This window comes from Chaetodon trifascialis, chromosome 19, assembly GCF_039877785.1.
Source record: "Chaetodon trifascialis isolate fChaTrf1 chromosome 19, fChaTrf1.hap1, whole genome shotgun sequence".
In the NCBI taxonomy this organism is placed as follows: domain Eukaryota; kingdom Metazoa; phylum Chordata; class Actinopteri; order Chaetodontiformes; family Chaetodontidae; genus Chaetodon; species Chaetodon trifascialis.
Genome location: NC_092074.1, coordinates 10092061 through 10104638, shown reverse-complemented (window position 1 = coordinate 10104638; position 12578 = coordinate 10092061).

The window sequence follows — 12578 nt, the reverse complement described above, 5'->3', positions numbered from 1 at the left end:
CCTGGCAAAGATGGAGAGTCCTTGGCCACAGGGTAAGTCTTTGCTTGTGGCTGCGACACTATTATAGCTCCAGTGTATTATACCAACCAATACTTTTTTGTGCAAGAAAGTGTAGCTTAACTTTAACAAGGTCGCAGTCTCTTTCAGACTGTCCACCACCTCTTCTAAAGTCGAACCATATTCAGCACATTGTGCAGTCGCAGACAGAAATATTCAGCAAGGGCTAGTGAAGAAGATGTACGGCACAATACACATGTAGTGCTATTGTCTGCCTATGAAAGCACAGAACGTCTATTCAGCTTCTTTTATTTGTGTTGAAATATTTTTTCAAAGGCGATGAGTTTGCACTAAGTTAATTTTGATCTGATGTAATTACTGTCTTAATCTAAGAACTTGTCTTTTTTATGTGTTAAAACCACAAATTTTTACATCGATTAGTCAAAGGACACTGAATTCATCGTATCGTAGAGGAGTATTTGTCATTTGTAATAGCGCAGAACAGATATTATAAGTGCAACCATAATTTTTCAATCAAAATTCTTAACACGCACACAAACTCAGCTGACTTCTGATAGCCATGTCTGATCTAGGTGCGGCAAACAGAAAGCATCACACGCTCACACACACACACACACACACACACACACACACACACACACACACACACACACACACACACACACACACACACACACACAGGTCCATAATGGATGTGCTCAACTTATCCATTTGGAGTGGAGGAATGGGATGGTAAATTAATCATGGAGGGATGTGTGTGAGCCCCTAGGAGAGAGCGAGGGACAGAGAGAGAGCGCAGACCCACACTGATGAGTGATGGTGAAGGTTAGGACTGACAGGAAACGGAGCCATGAGTGTGCTGAACGGGTGGCAGGCCGAGCACAACATCATGTACAGCCACATGACGCCATGCGGCCCATGTGTTGTGATAGCTGACCTCATAAATATGGCAATGAATCACCGCTGGAAAACTATTTGACACGAATACAATATTCATCACTCAGATGAGCCGGCTGCCTTCAGTCACCGTAGAATTATCGCCCGTCGCCATTTGATATCGCAGAGTAAACAAAATATTGCTGTTTCTATCAAATAGCCAGATGGAGGGAATTTATCTGAACTTCTGTATTTCTTCAGTTAAAATTTTTTTTTTCTCCCACAAGATGGATGGCTTTAGATGAAACGGACGACGCGTTTGTGGAAATATAAAAATCTTTGAAACGCTGGGTAAAACAGAGGGCAGTTTATAGGAGCTCTCTGTGTTTGTTGGATATGAAAAGAAATATTGAGTGTCATCCAAGCTTTTTTGCCAGGGCGTTCAATGCAGAGCCCTGGATTCCCCACCTGCCCCTCAGCCACTGCTGGTTCTTCAGTACGATTATAACAAACTCGAAGGCTTTGGCCATCAGTCGCCCATTTGTTTCTTTCCTCTTTTCAGTCTTTGTTCATGCTGCTGCAGAAGGAAAGTGGGCTCAAGGAGCAGCAGAAATCAACAATAGCATGTTTTATCTCATGTCAAATGAGACATTAACCCTCTCAGTCCCGCTGTTTAAGTGAAGCTTATCACACAAACTGACTGGTCTGACTCACCGCCAAACAACACACCGATATCTCTGCTCTTTGGAAGCAGAATGAGCCACCGTGCTCATCATGGCTCCAGAGAGCATTTTGAGCAGCCGTCATAGGGAGGGATGAGGTGATGGGTTTTTAATAGGTTGCAATCTGCAACCTCACCACTCGATGTCACTAAAACCAACACACTGGACCTTTAAAGGGGACTGCACTGAGAAAATGCGAAATCCATCATATTTAATGAGCTAACATGAGACTTTTACAGGCTGACAAATGATACATACAAAAACAGAGTACATACAAGGAATGTGTCATTTTCTTTCTGTGTCTATATATTTCTATCATCTTGCAAAGAATTGATTAAATTGCTGATCATGCTTTCCACAATCATGTTAGTATACAGAAAGCCCACAATCCTTAAAAAGTTACCTATGCTGCCATTTCCAATGTCAGCAATGAGCCTGTTAACTCAGTGAATACTGATAATAAATAAAGAATTATTTATGTTGTATCCATAAAGTGAGAAGGGTGTGTGTGGAAATTAGGCCCCTGGGTGCGTCTCTCCTTTTTTGCATTTAACAAAGGATCATGGAAGAGCAGGAGACATGTTAACATGGGACGATGATGTAGTCTGCTTTATCAACTAAGGTCTGAGAGCAAGTGTTAAAACATCAGCGATGGGATTTACTTCTAAAGAAGTCTCATAGACATAAATGAGGCACAATATATCCAGAGAGTAAAACTGAATCAGTTATCTGAAAATAAGCAGCCCGATAAGAATATAGGTCTATAACTCAACCCAGTCATCAGAAATAGTCAATCAATAATTACCAATGAACGCAATATCTGATTGTTTTGTAACAGCAAGCAGACGGGAGAGGGACTTCCTGCATCTCCTCCACCCGCTGCCCCAACCCTCTTTATCTCCAACAGATGCTGTCGATATAGTGTTCATTTAACTCTTATTGGCACGATATAATCGGACGTAAAGGATTTCATATCGTCACTGTATGAGGGAATTTTTGGATTGGATTAAAGATTGGCTGGCAGTTCCTGAAGAGAACTACAGCTGTATTATACACATTATATAATGATCCGTTTGGCAAGAAGCACGTAATGCATTAATGACAAATACAACAAATAAACAACAACAAATAAAAAGAGACGTGTCTTATAAAGCAGGATCCCTGAGGTTTAACTGTTCTCATATCAGCCCAGGTTCCTGACTTTTACGTGGAACAGCCAACTATGAGCACTGCTTGGAGGTAAAGGCCTTAGATAAATGTCATGCTGTATGAGGAATACATTAATCGCTTTAGCTTCTGATTGACTTGTGCAGGGCCCCCATGGGTAGGAGAAAAAGGGCAGAACTTTAGTAACTGACAAAATTTGACTGAACTGCCACAATGGCAGACACCGGGGAAATAAAAGCTCTGGTGTTTCCTTTAAATCGGTAGCTGTTCATCTTGGGGCCCCTGGTTCAAACCCAGGTGAGTGAGAGTCATCCTGAGTAAGAAAGCTCATCTGTCTGCCGCTGTACAGCACATTGAAAATATCTGCGTCTGGCATCGTCATTGAGATGTTTTGATTGCAGCAAACATACCCTGATAATGTAATGGTACTTTATGTGCAAAGAAAACGACATTGTAATAAGGACAACTATGAATGCGCCAGCGCAGTATCACAAGCAGTACCCTTTATGCTTCAAGGTCTGTTGTGAACCAATGTGATAGGGCGACGCTGGATGGAGGAATGGACTTTTGAGGTTCTGATGTTGGCAATAAAGAAGAATCAGAGCCTGAGCAGATATGGCTTTGACTAAGAGACTCGAACACCATCTAATAACTGGTTCAGATGTACTGCAGAGGAGCCATGTGCGAGGTCGAAGACTCGTGTTTCATGGTCCAGCTATTCCTCTGTCCCTTCCTCTCCATCCCTCTGCACACCTCTCCTCTCCCCTCCTCGCTCTCTCCGCCTGTCTCTCCCTAAATCTGCTCTGCTCCAGTGGACTCTCTTCTTTAATCCTATCTGATGAGGACCCCAGTTGCCCCCCCCACCCCCACCCCAAACTCCCCACCCCGCCTCACTTCCGCATGGAGGAATGTATGCTAATGTGGCCCGACTGCAAAAATGGAAATGAGACTTCTCACACTCTCGCAGCATCCAGAGACAATGCAGCCGTGAAAAAAAAGGAAACGACAAAGCATTGTTCCACAACAAACCCCAAACAGGAAGATAAGAACTTGTCAAATTTGATCAGCGATGAATTATGCATCACTGGCCACTGAGTTTAAGCATCTTGCTTTTTGATGAATCCCCTTATCTCTTCATCTGTTTTCGCAATCACACCCTGCTGTCGGGAACTCTCTCTGTATGTACATTTTCTACCGCATATGTGGTATGTGTACAGTAGGTGTGTGCATAGATAAGATACAGCCTCGAAAAGTGATAAAGACACAGAGACAACAACTTATTTTTGCATTTCTGATCCTTGAGAAAAAAGGGGGCATACTGTGAAATCAGATGCAGCATGAACAAAGGCAGCTTGTAAACAGCCCTTCCAGGGAAACCTTAGATGTGAGCAGATAACCTTATCGCAGATACCTCTCCATCTGGGCGAGTGGTTGGGGAAAGAGCTGCTAACAGGATTACGGCTCGCATGTTCACCTTTAGCAAGCAGACAGAGGGGCTTGATCGATATGTGACTAATGTGATCAGGGAGGGCTATCACCCCTCGTCTTGTGCTTTCAATGAAACCCCATTAACCATGTGACCGTGGAGCTCCAGCACAATTTTTCTCCTCTTCAAGCCCTACAGTGAGCTGCTAACTCTGAGAGCACAATGCGCTCCTGAAATTGGATATATCTGATTTGATCCGACATCTCCTCCAAATTTGAATCCATAGTGGGGCCAATGGGAAAATCAGCCACATTGCTGATGAAGGCTCTTGTCGGTAACAATTCAGCATGCCATCCTGGTGCGTTTTCATTTACTTACAGGACCGCAGGTAGCATGAGCCGAACATATCTCATTAAAATAGAGGAGAATGGCTCCGCCGTGTCTATTGTGCTCAATAATTCCTTGGTGATGTATCCCTCCCCCATCTTGCTAATGTAACAGCGTCTCAGATCCTGAACCCCTCCTTTGCCTCTCCATTTTCTCCATGTCTGGGAAAGAGTCTGATTTCCCCCAAGTTAATGAAATTGTCACAGCACCTTATGAAATCGCCACCGTGTAAGCAATAACATCTGGCAAATAGATGGCGCATGTAATGTCCGCTGAGCCTCACTACACACAACCCTGTTAATGAGCGGAGAGACAGACTGACAGATAGACATCGGTGGATGCAGACAGACAGAATCAGATTGACAAACGGGACACTTGACAGACAGAAGGACGTGTGTGTGTCAATCTGTGTTGCAGTAAATGCTTTTTGAAAATGTGATTGAAACGTGCAACACTCGCCTGTTTGCCGAGCTCCCAGAAATCCCACCTCTGAACTGCGCCCGTGAGCTCTCCTTCCGTGAGCTCATCTTGGAGCCTCAGTACCAGGAGCTGACTGCGTAATGAGCCGCCGGCTTACCAAATCAGACGCTTAATGCGCACAGATTGCAATCGCAGACTCAATGAAAACTGCAGCCCAAGAATTTAAAGTTAGAATTGGGTATCAATTAGAATGAAACGCACCAAAAAATGGATTGGTGTAATTTGTTGTTGAAAAAGAGGTTGTGCTGGAAGCTTGGGTCATACAGTGGCCTCAGTTGGTTGCGTATGAATCTGGACCGTTCATCAACATCATGTAAAACTGCATTACAACTTAAATTTGCCAAAACAAGTGAATCTGCTGATCATTGCAATGCCATTGAGATGATCTTGCTTTGAACTGTTCCTGTTCCTAAACCCTGGTTTAATTCTCAGGCTGGGTTGTGGGATATGGAATTTAATAATCACTGAAGACTCTCATATGTGCTGTGTAGTGATACAAATCTGCTGTGTGTGTGTGTGTGTGTGTTTGTTCCCTGTTACTGCATCATGCTGAACAGAACGGAGAGTGCCCAGCTCCTCGGCAGCCCTGGCAGGCCTCTGACAGTTCGTGCTGGCTGCCATCCCAACGTGCCCCTCCAACGGGACGCCAGCTGGCCCGCTGCTGCTGCCGCCGCCGCCGCCGCCGCCGCGGCAGCTCCTCCGCAGCCACCACCATCATCACCAGGGAGGCTGGCTGAGTGAAGACAGGGCGTGGATAGAGGAGAGAGAGAAGATGGGAGCTGCCAGCTTGCACCATCCTCACCCGCTCACTGAGATGTTAAATCTGTTGTCGGCCTCTCTGTCTCTCGTCGCCGGCTCGCCGATTTGTATGCAGACGGTGAGTGTAATTCACTGCAGACTGCCTCCTTTACCCATTCTCTCATCCAGGGGCGCACTCACATCCCCGAGCATCTCCAGCACCACACTGTTTTAAGAATCATTTATGATGAACAACAGAACAATCAGCGAAGCCTTGCAAGAGTAAAACACATTCAGATGTCAACGCGGTCAGCTTTCTATAGCGAGAGTAATACTGCTACTGCTCTTTAATGAAGCCCAGCCTGAGCAGGCTTTAGAGAAGAGAAGGGGTGGGGGGGGCTGATGTGATTATCTATTTATTAAGCAGCCCTCCTTGCGTTTTCCCATGTTCTTTGGCACCTGCATGTCCCATTAGAAGTGTTCGGTCAGCAGTGCTGAGGGCAGCACATTGAACCTGCGTCACACCATAATTAGGCCTCCCTCCGCATATCACAGTTCTGCTTGGCTGTGCTCTCCAGAGACACACCATCACATACCCCAGCGACCCCCCCCAACACACCCCCAATCTCTCTCTCTGATCCTACACACACTGACGCAGGAAAAATACACTTACACCAGCTTGTGTGTGTGTCACACATGAAGACATACAATATAATGCACACACACACACACACGCACACACACACACACACACACGCACTATAAGACCATTTGATGAATTTACATGGCCTCTGCTCAGATATTTCAGTCTTCTGTACACGTCGTCCTGTTCGCGATTCTCATGTTAAAAGGGATCAAAGAATCAAAGTAATCAGCATTTGAGTCGTCACACTTGATTATGGCAAAAACTGTCAAACTGCCAAAACCTATACTGTTACAACTTCTGCGTTTATATCCCTTTTATGCAGCCACTGGTTTCTGTACTCATTTTACATCTATTAGCAACATATAAGTCTACGGTGTTGGATGCCTGCCCAGCAATTAGATGACAGCCGGAAAATGTGATGAGTTATGATAGGAAATAAGTACACGATTACACAGAAATGACAGAGATGATTGAAGTCTTCCATCCTAATGATCCTCCCACAAGTTTAGCATCCATGTCGAGTGTTGTATGCACGCTAAAAACACACATCCAAATGAGGGGACGGGAAAAGCAACGCTAGCTTTATCTCAGATGCAATTTGCATTAGCATCTCAGAATAGATTGCATCTAATTTCATAATGAGCTCGGCGGGAAGATTTCCAGTTTGAGAGCTCACAAAATCTACAGGGAAGCAAGAATTCATCTCCTGATTACGCGAAAGTCTATTATCATGAAAATTGCGTCTCAGTTGCTTGGACAGAGTGAGGAGAGCCACAGCAGACGCAGAACACAGGGAATACAAGCTGAATGAGCAGCTCGTATTCAGTGTTTGTTGCTGAATTAAATATTACCTCTGTTTTTTTGTCAGCTGCGCACCGAAAGCAGATCACATCCCAGGCGTCACTTTGGGTGGAGATTTAGATTTTCATACCAGGTCTAAGAGTGGATGCCTTGTGATGGGGTTTCAACAACCTTGGTAAACTGGTTCTCTGTTACTGTGACACTTACAACATCATGAATATTTGAAATGTTGGCAGAGCACATTAAAGTAGGCTCATATCACTCTCCCAGTAGCCCACTTTACTGAAGGTTGGATTAGATGGATCTTGAAAGAGCAACAAACTCAGCCAGACATTCAGATAGCATAAAAAAAGCATGACAATAAGAGTAGTTGTATCAGATATGTATGATATTTATATTCATACATTATTACTACTCATCTATTGGAAGTTACCCAAACTAAAATTAATGTCACAAGGCTTGGGCCAACCGTCACTGAGCTGCTGAGCGGTATCGTATTCATGATGACAGCGTGTGCAATGAACAAAGGTTTTCTTCAACCGTCGACACTGACGGTCAACAGACCGCAAAGCTTTTCATGTTAAAAAAAAAAGAAAAAATCTGGTCAAATACATATCCCACAGTGAGCAGTAAGTAAGCAGTATCTCATCTCTAAAATCTCGTGACACACTGCAAAGAGATCATTCCTCCCCGGCTCTGTCTTCCTGGATGTATTTTGGCTGCTGCTGTCACACCTTTCCTGCAGCAAAGTTTGACTGATGTGAAGTCCATATTCCTTTACCTTACATTATGAAATGTTAAATATGTTTCAACAGTGGATGAAAATGCTGTTTCTAATGTGAAAGTAGTCACAGTGGTTTGCAACTTTAATATTTTTGAGCATTTTCAGTCGCTGTTGTCAGCACAAGCTCTGATAAACCCACTGTACGATACCAACCCTGCACCAAATGGCAAACAGTTAGCATCCAGCTGATGAACATACTTGAGGAGCCAAAGAGCTGCATATCTTTTCTAAAAAGAGATTGAATGTTAGACTTACATTCATCAGATGGAAATGAATGGGAATGCTGGTAACTGTTTGCTAAAAAGTTCACTGTATTAACTTTACATGGCGATAATATATGGCAGCGTTGTGTTCACAGCTTGCCGCGCTGTTCCATACTAGCCAAAAAAAATCAGTTTATCTGAACTATTAGCTACCTCTCAGAGCTAGAGCTGTCAGGAGACGAGATGTGGAGCCAGTTGGAAGCATAGCTGTGTGACTCATATGTTTGTTTGCTTCCATTCAAATGAGCATAAAATGATAGATGGGATAATCAGCGGCCCTGGATTTGAACCTGCCCCGGCCAGATGGAGTCTGTCTGTGCGGAGTATACATGTTCTCCTCTCTGCGCTCACTTTTCCTCCCACAGTCCAGACACATTCAGGGTAGGTGAAGTGGAAACAATAAATTGCATGTAGGCGTGAACGTGGCTGTCTGTCTATGTGTGTCAACACTGTGATAGACTGCCGACCTTTTCCGAGTGGCCCCTTCCTTTTGTCGAACGCGTACTGGGATAGGCTGCAGCCCCAGACCTTGAGCAGTTACAGGAGATTGAGGGATGGACGGGAAGATAAATCATTGGCAGTGTAGGGAATAAGCACATGAGCTTATTATTCGCATACAGGAAATGATTGTGTCTTTATATTTGTGTTGATGCTGCACATTATTGATGAATCAGTCACTGAATGCAAGTGGCGTCAGTGAAAGTGTATAAAAACAGATGAAATCAGCCTCTAAAAACTCAGTTGTTTGCGCATATTTCCAAAATGATCTTTTGTTGATGGCGGTACTTTTCTTCCCAGAGAGAGAGGAGAATGTGTGCCAGGCATAAACAGCATTGTGCACTTTTGTTTTGTTTTGTTTTAAGCCAATAGCGAAAGAAGACAATTTAAAGGACAACCGGGTGAGCAGATGGCAGAGCCATTATTACCCTACATCTGAACCACAGCGCAAAATAGAAAAGCCAATGGTTACACAGCAGCGGTTTCAGGCTTTGTTTGACCACTCGATTACTTTTTAAAGTGGGCACATCAGAAGGCAATGTTGGTGAAAATAAGGGACACAACATGATGTGATGCCACCGGAGAAACGTTGTTTATCGGCTGGGTACAAGGTAGAAAAACTCTTTCAGTGTCCAATGGAGGGACCGTGTTTATGTTGCATGTCAAGAAAATTAAATGCAATTAATTTAACATGGGTATTTTTTTTAAAAAAAAGACAAAACAAAAAACATTATAAATACTTCAGTGTTCTGTGTCACAAATATCGGCTGCATGTTGGCTGCTTCTCCCGTCTCTGTGTGCTGACGCAGAAAAAGTGATTAGAATTCAGCTTCCATGGAAGTGAATATCCAGCGCTGCAAATCAAATCTGCTGGCTTATGAAGGAGAGGCAACAACAATTTTGAGAGCAATATGCAATATTCATTGTTCATAAATAATTAATTTGTTTGCTCGCATCTCAGCCTAAAGTGATTGTGGCCCTTTTTCATTTGGGTGTATATATCTACGGCAAACTCTGTCCTGCTGAATGGAGTGGCATTTGTATTTCATTCACACATGGCGCTTTACCCATACTTCATTGCTTTCTGCTATTGCCCTTGGCCGTACTATGGTTCCAGAAAGAGCTCCGATTCACAATGAGGCTTTCTCGTGGAATCAGACACAGGATCTGCCGCAGATAAAGAAAATAATTACACTGCAATGGGATCTTTCTTACAAAACACCCAATTATGTTGCGGCTGTTTGTGAGCTCACACAGGTACAAATAGTGATTACTAGTGGCCCTTCGAGCAGTAGAGGTTGGACTGGTGTGTAATTTAGTGCTGATCCAAGGCCTGCCGAGATACAAACCAATACTTAAAGTTTACTTCTGAATAAGGATTTCCTCTCGGTCACTCTTTACCTGCAATTTTAAGTGGAGTTGGTAATGTAATTTACTGTCTGTCGAGTGCAATGTGTACTGTGTAATGAATGTACCCAGAATGAGATCTGTTCTGAAGATTTATTTTCCTGCCCCGGCGCAGCCAAGGACACGAAAGCTAACAGGGGCTTCACTTTACCTTCTTTACAGAGAGATAATTACATTCTCAGACACACAGCCAAGTAGTGCTGCATACTAAACCGGGAATCACATTTTCTATGCAGTTGAAGGGGTTTAAATTGGGAACCTGATTGTACTTGCTTAGATCATAGTATTTGTGATTAGCGCAGCAGTGGGAAAAACAGCCATGAGAAAAACAAATCCGCTCAATTTTTCCCTATAATGAGGATTTTTTTTTTTTAAATCTCTTTCAAGGCCTTTTTTCCTCAATACAAAAAGACACATTGATGGAAGAACAAAAAATGTGTATATGGGTATCTCAGCATTGTTCTTGAAAGTACATTGAGAGCCACCGGAAACCAGAGTTAAATACCTGGTGTGCTTAAAAGTACTTGGCTGATACAGCTAATTTAGAAATATTTTCCTCAATATTACAGCCCAAGAAAAGCGTGACGCTGCATAAAACATCAATAAAACAGAATTTAAAAGTATTACGGAAATTTATTGACATAATGAGAAGTTTATTACTTAGTTTTAAGAAGAACTGAGCAGATTGTGCTCAAGCAGCGTGATTTCCTTTAATATTTCATCTTCAGATTCATTTGATGGAAAACTTCCTGACCTTCTGAAATGAAACAGTTGTCTGTGTGTGATGGGCCATTTAATCGGTAAAGTGGGATCACACCACTTAACGAGCGTGCCATGTTAACTGTGAGCTGTCTCACAGAAACAGCCATGATGCAATCAATCTGAGTCCAATCACTTGGGAGCGCAGCTGATCAATAGGCCAATAGGAAGCTCTGTCCTGTCAGAAATGGACATCTGCAGTGTCGAGACAGGCATAAAAGGTTTTTTTAATTACAATATAGACATGAATAAATAGATTTTAATCAGATTGTAGCATTGAGGGAAAAGTCCTTGTGAGCACAGCAAAGAAAAGAGTTCAATCTTTTTGATTTACGAGTGCGTTCTGGCTGCAGTGGTGAGCTCTTCACACATTGGTGACAAGTTTTACAAAGCTTCAGATGTGCGGGTAACTTCACCACTTCAGTGAATTCGTTGAAAGTTCAACCTCTGCGGAGACCAACCCTGATACCTCAGTGGGGACCATCACAAAGGCCTGCGGTTTCTGGATTCTGATGGCATCTTGATACCAGCTGCCACGAACCGCTGCACCTCATTGTGAAATCTACCTCTTTTCACTCCAGTTATGTGTGTAAATACTGCCGACAGGCTTCCTGCTGCCGTGAATACTGAGTGTGTCAAAGTGCCGCTACCCAGGGAAAAACAGGGGGGTGTCTTTGGGAACATTTGTAGAATACAAACGCGTGTCATGCCTGTCAGAACCGCCTTTTGATTTCATTGTCAGGCTGAGGCCTGCCTCTCAGCACGAGATCATACACTAGTCCGTGTTAAAAGAGTGTCCTGAAGATGCTTTGCTTAACAGACACCTCAAAACAGTGACTCTAAATGGAGTCAGCTTTCATGTGGAAGGGCATGAAGAACAGATGTGGTCTAGATTCTGTTAACATACAAGGAAGCTGTTTGTTGCTTTCATGGAGAATCGGCAGAGAAAGTGTGCATCAAGTGTGCATCTGTGTTCAAATTTTTATTGGAATGAGGGTTGCACTTCATCTTTTTAGACTGCAGCCTGGAAAGGGAGTTATGAGTGTTCTTGTTGGATGCATTTTTGCCCTCCATCTCCCTGCCTCCAGCTGGTCTCGGATAAGCCACATGCAAGGCATTACCGCACTGTAAACGAATCATGACACGGGGAAACTAAATCATCTGCCCACTTTTACATTTTGGCCCTTCTAAATTCTTTCTGCCAGCTCAGAGGTGACCTATTTTCTAAGTGAAACATTCGTCAACGGTGGCACACAGGGGGGCATGCTTGGCTGTGTCGTGCGACTGTGTGTACTGTAGCTAATATGCATGCAGGGCTGGCAGGAAGTCGGCCATGTGCAGTTTTTGAGTGACGGCCCAAAAAGCATTTCCCATGCCGCCACGGCTGCTTGTACCATGGATGTTGCAGATTTCAAAGGCAAGTTTAAAGATTCTTCAGGTGGTTCAGAGGAAAAAGGTAATTGCAGTTTGCTGGAAGCGTTAAAAGTGTTTTAAATCCAAAAGCTGGGGCCCATGTCATTTCTATCTCACAATTCCCTCAGGGGGCCGAATGACATCTCTCTTGTTCACCAGATAGAAGTTTAAAGTAATCATTCGCTTCAAATGC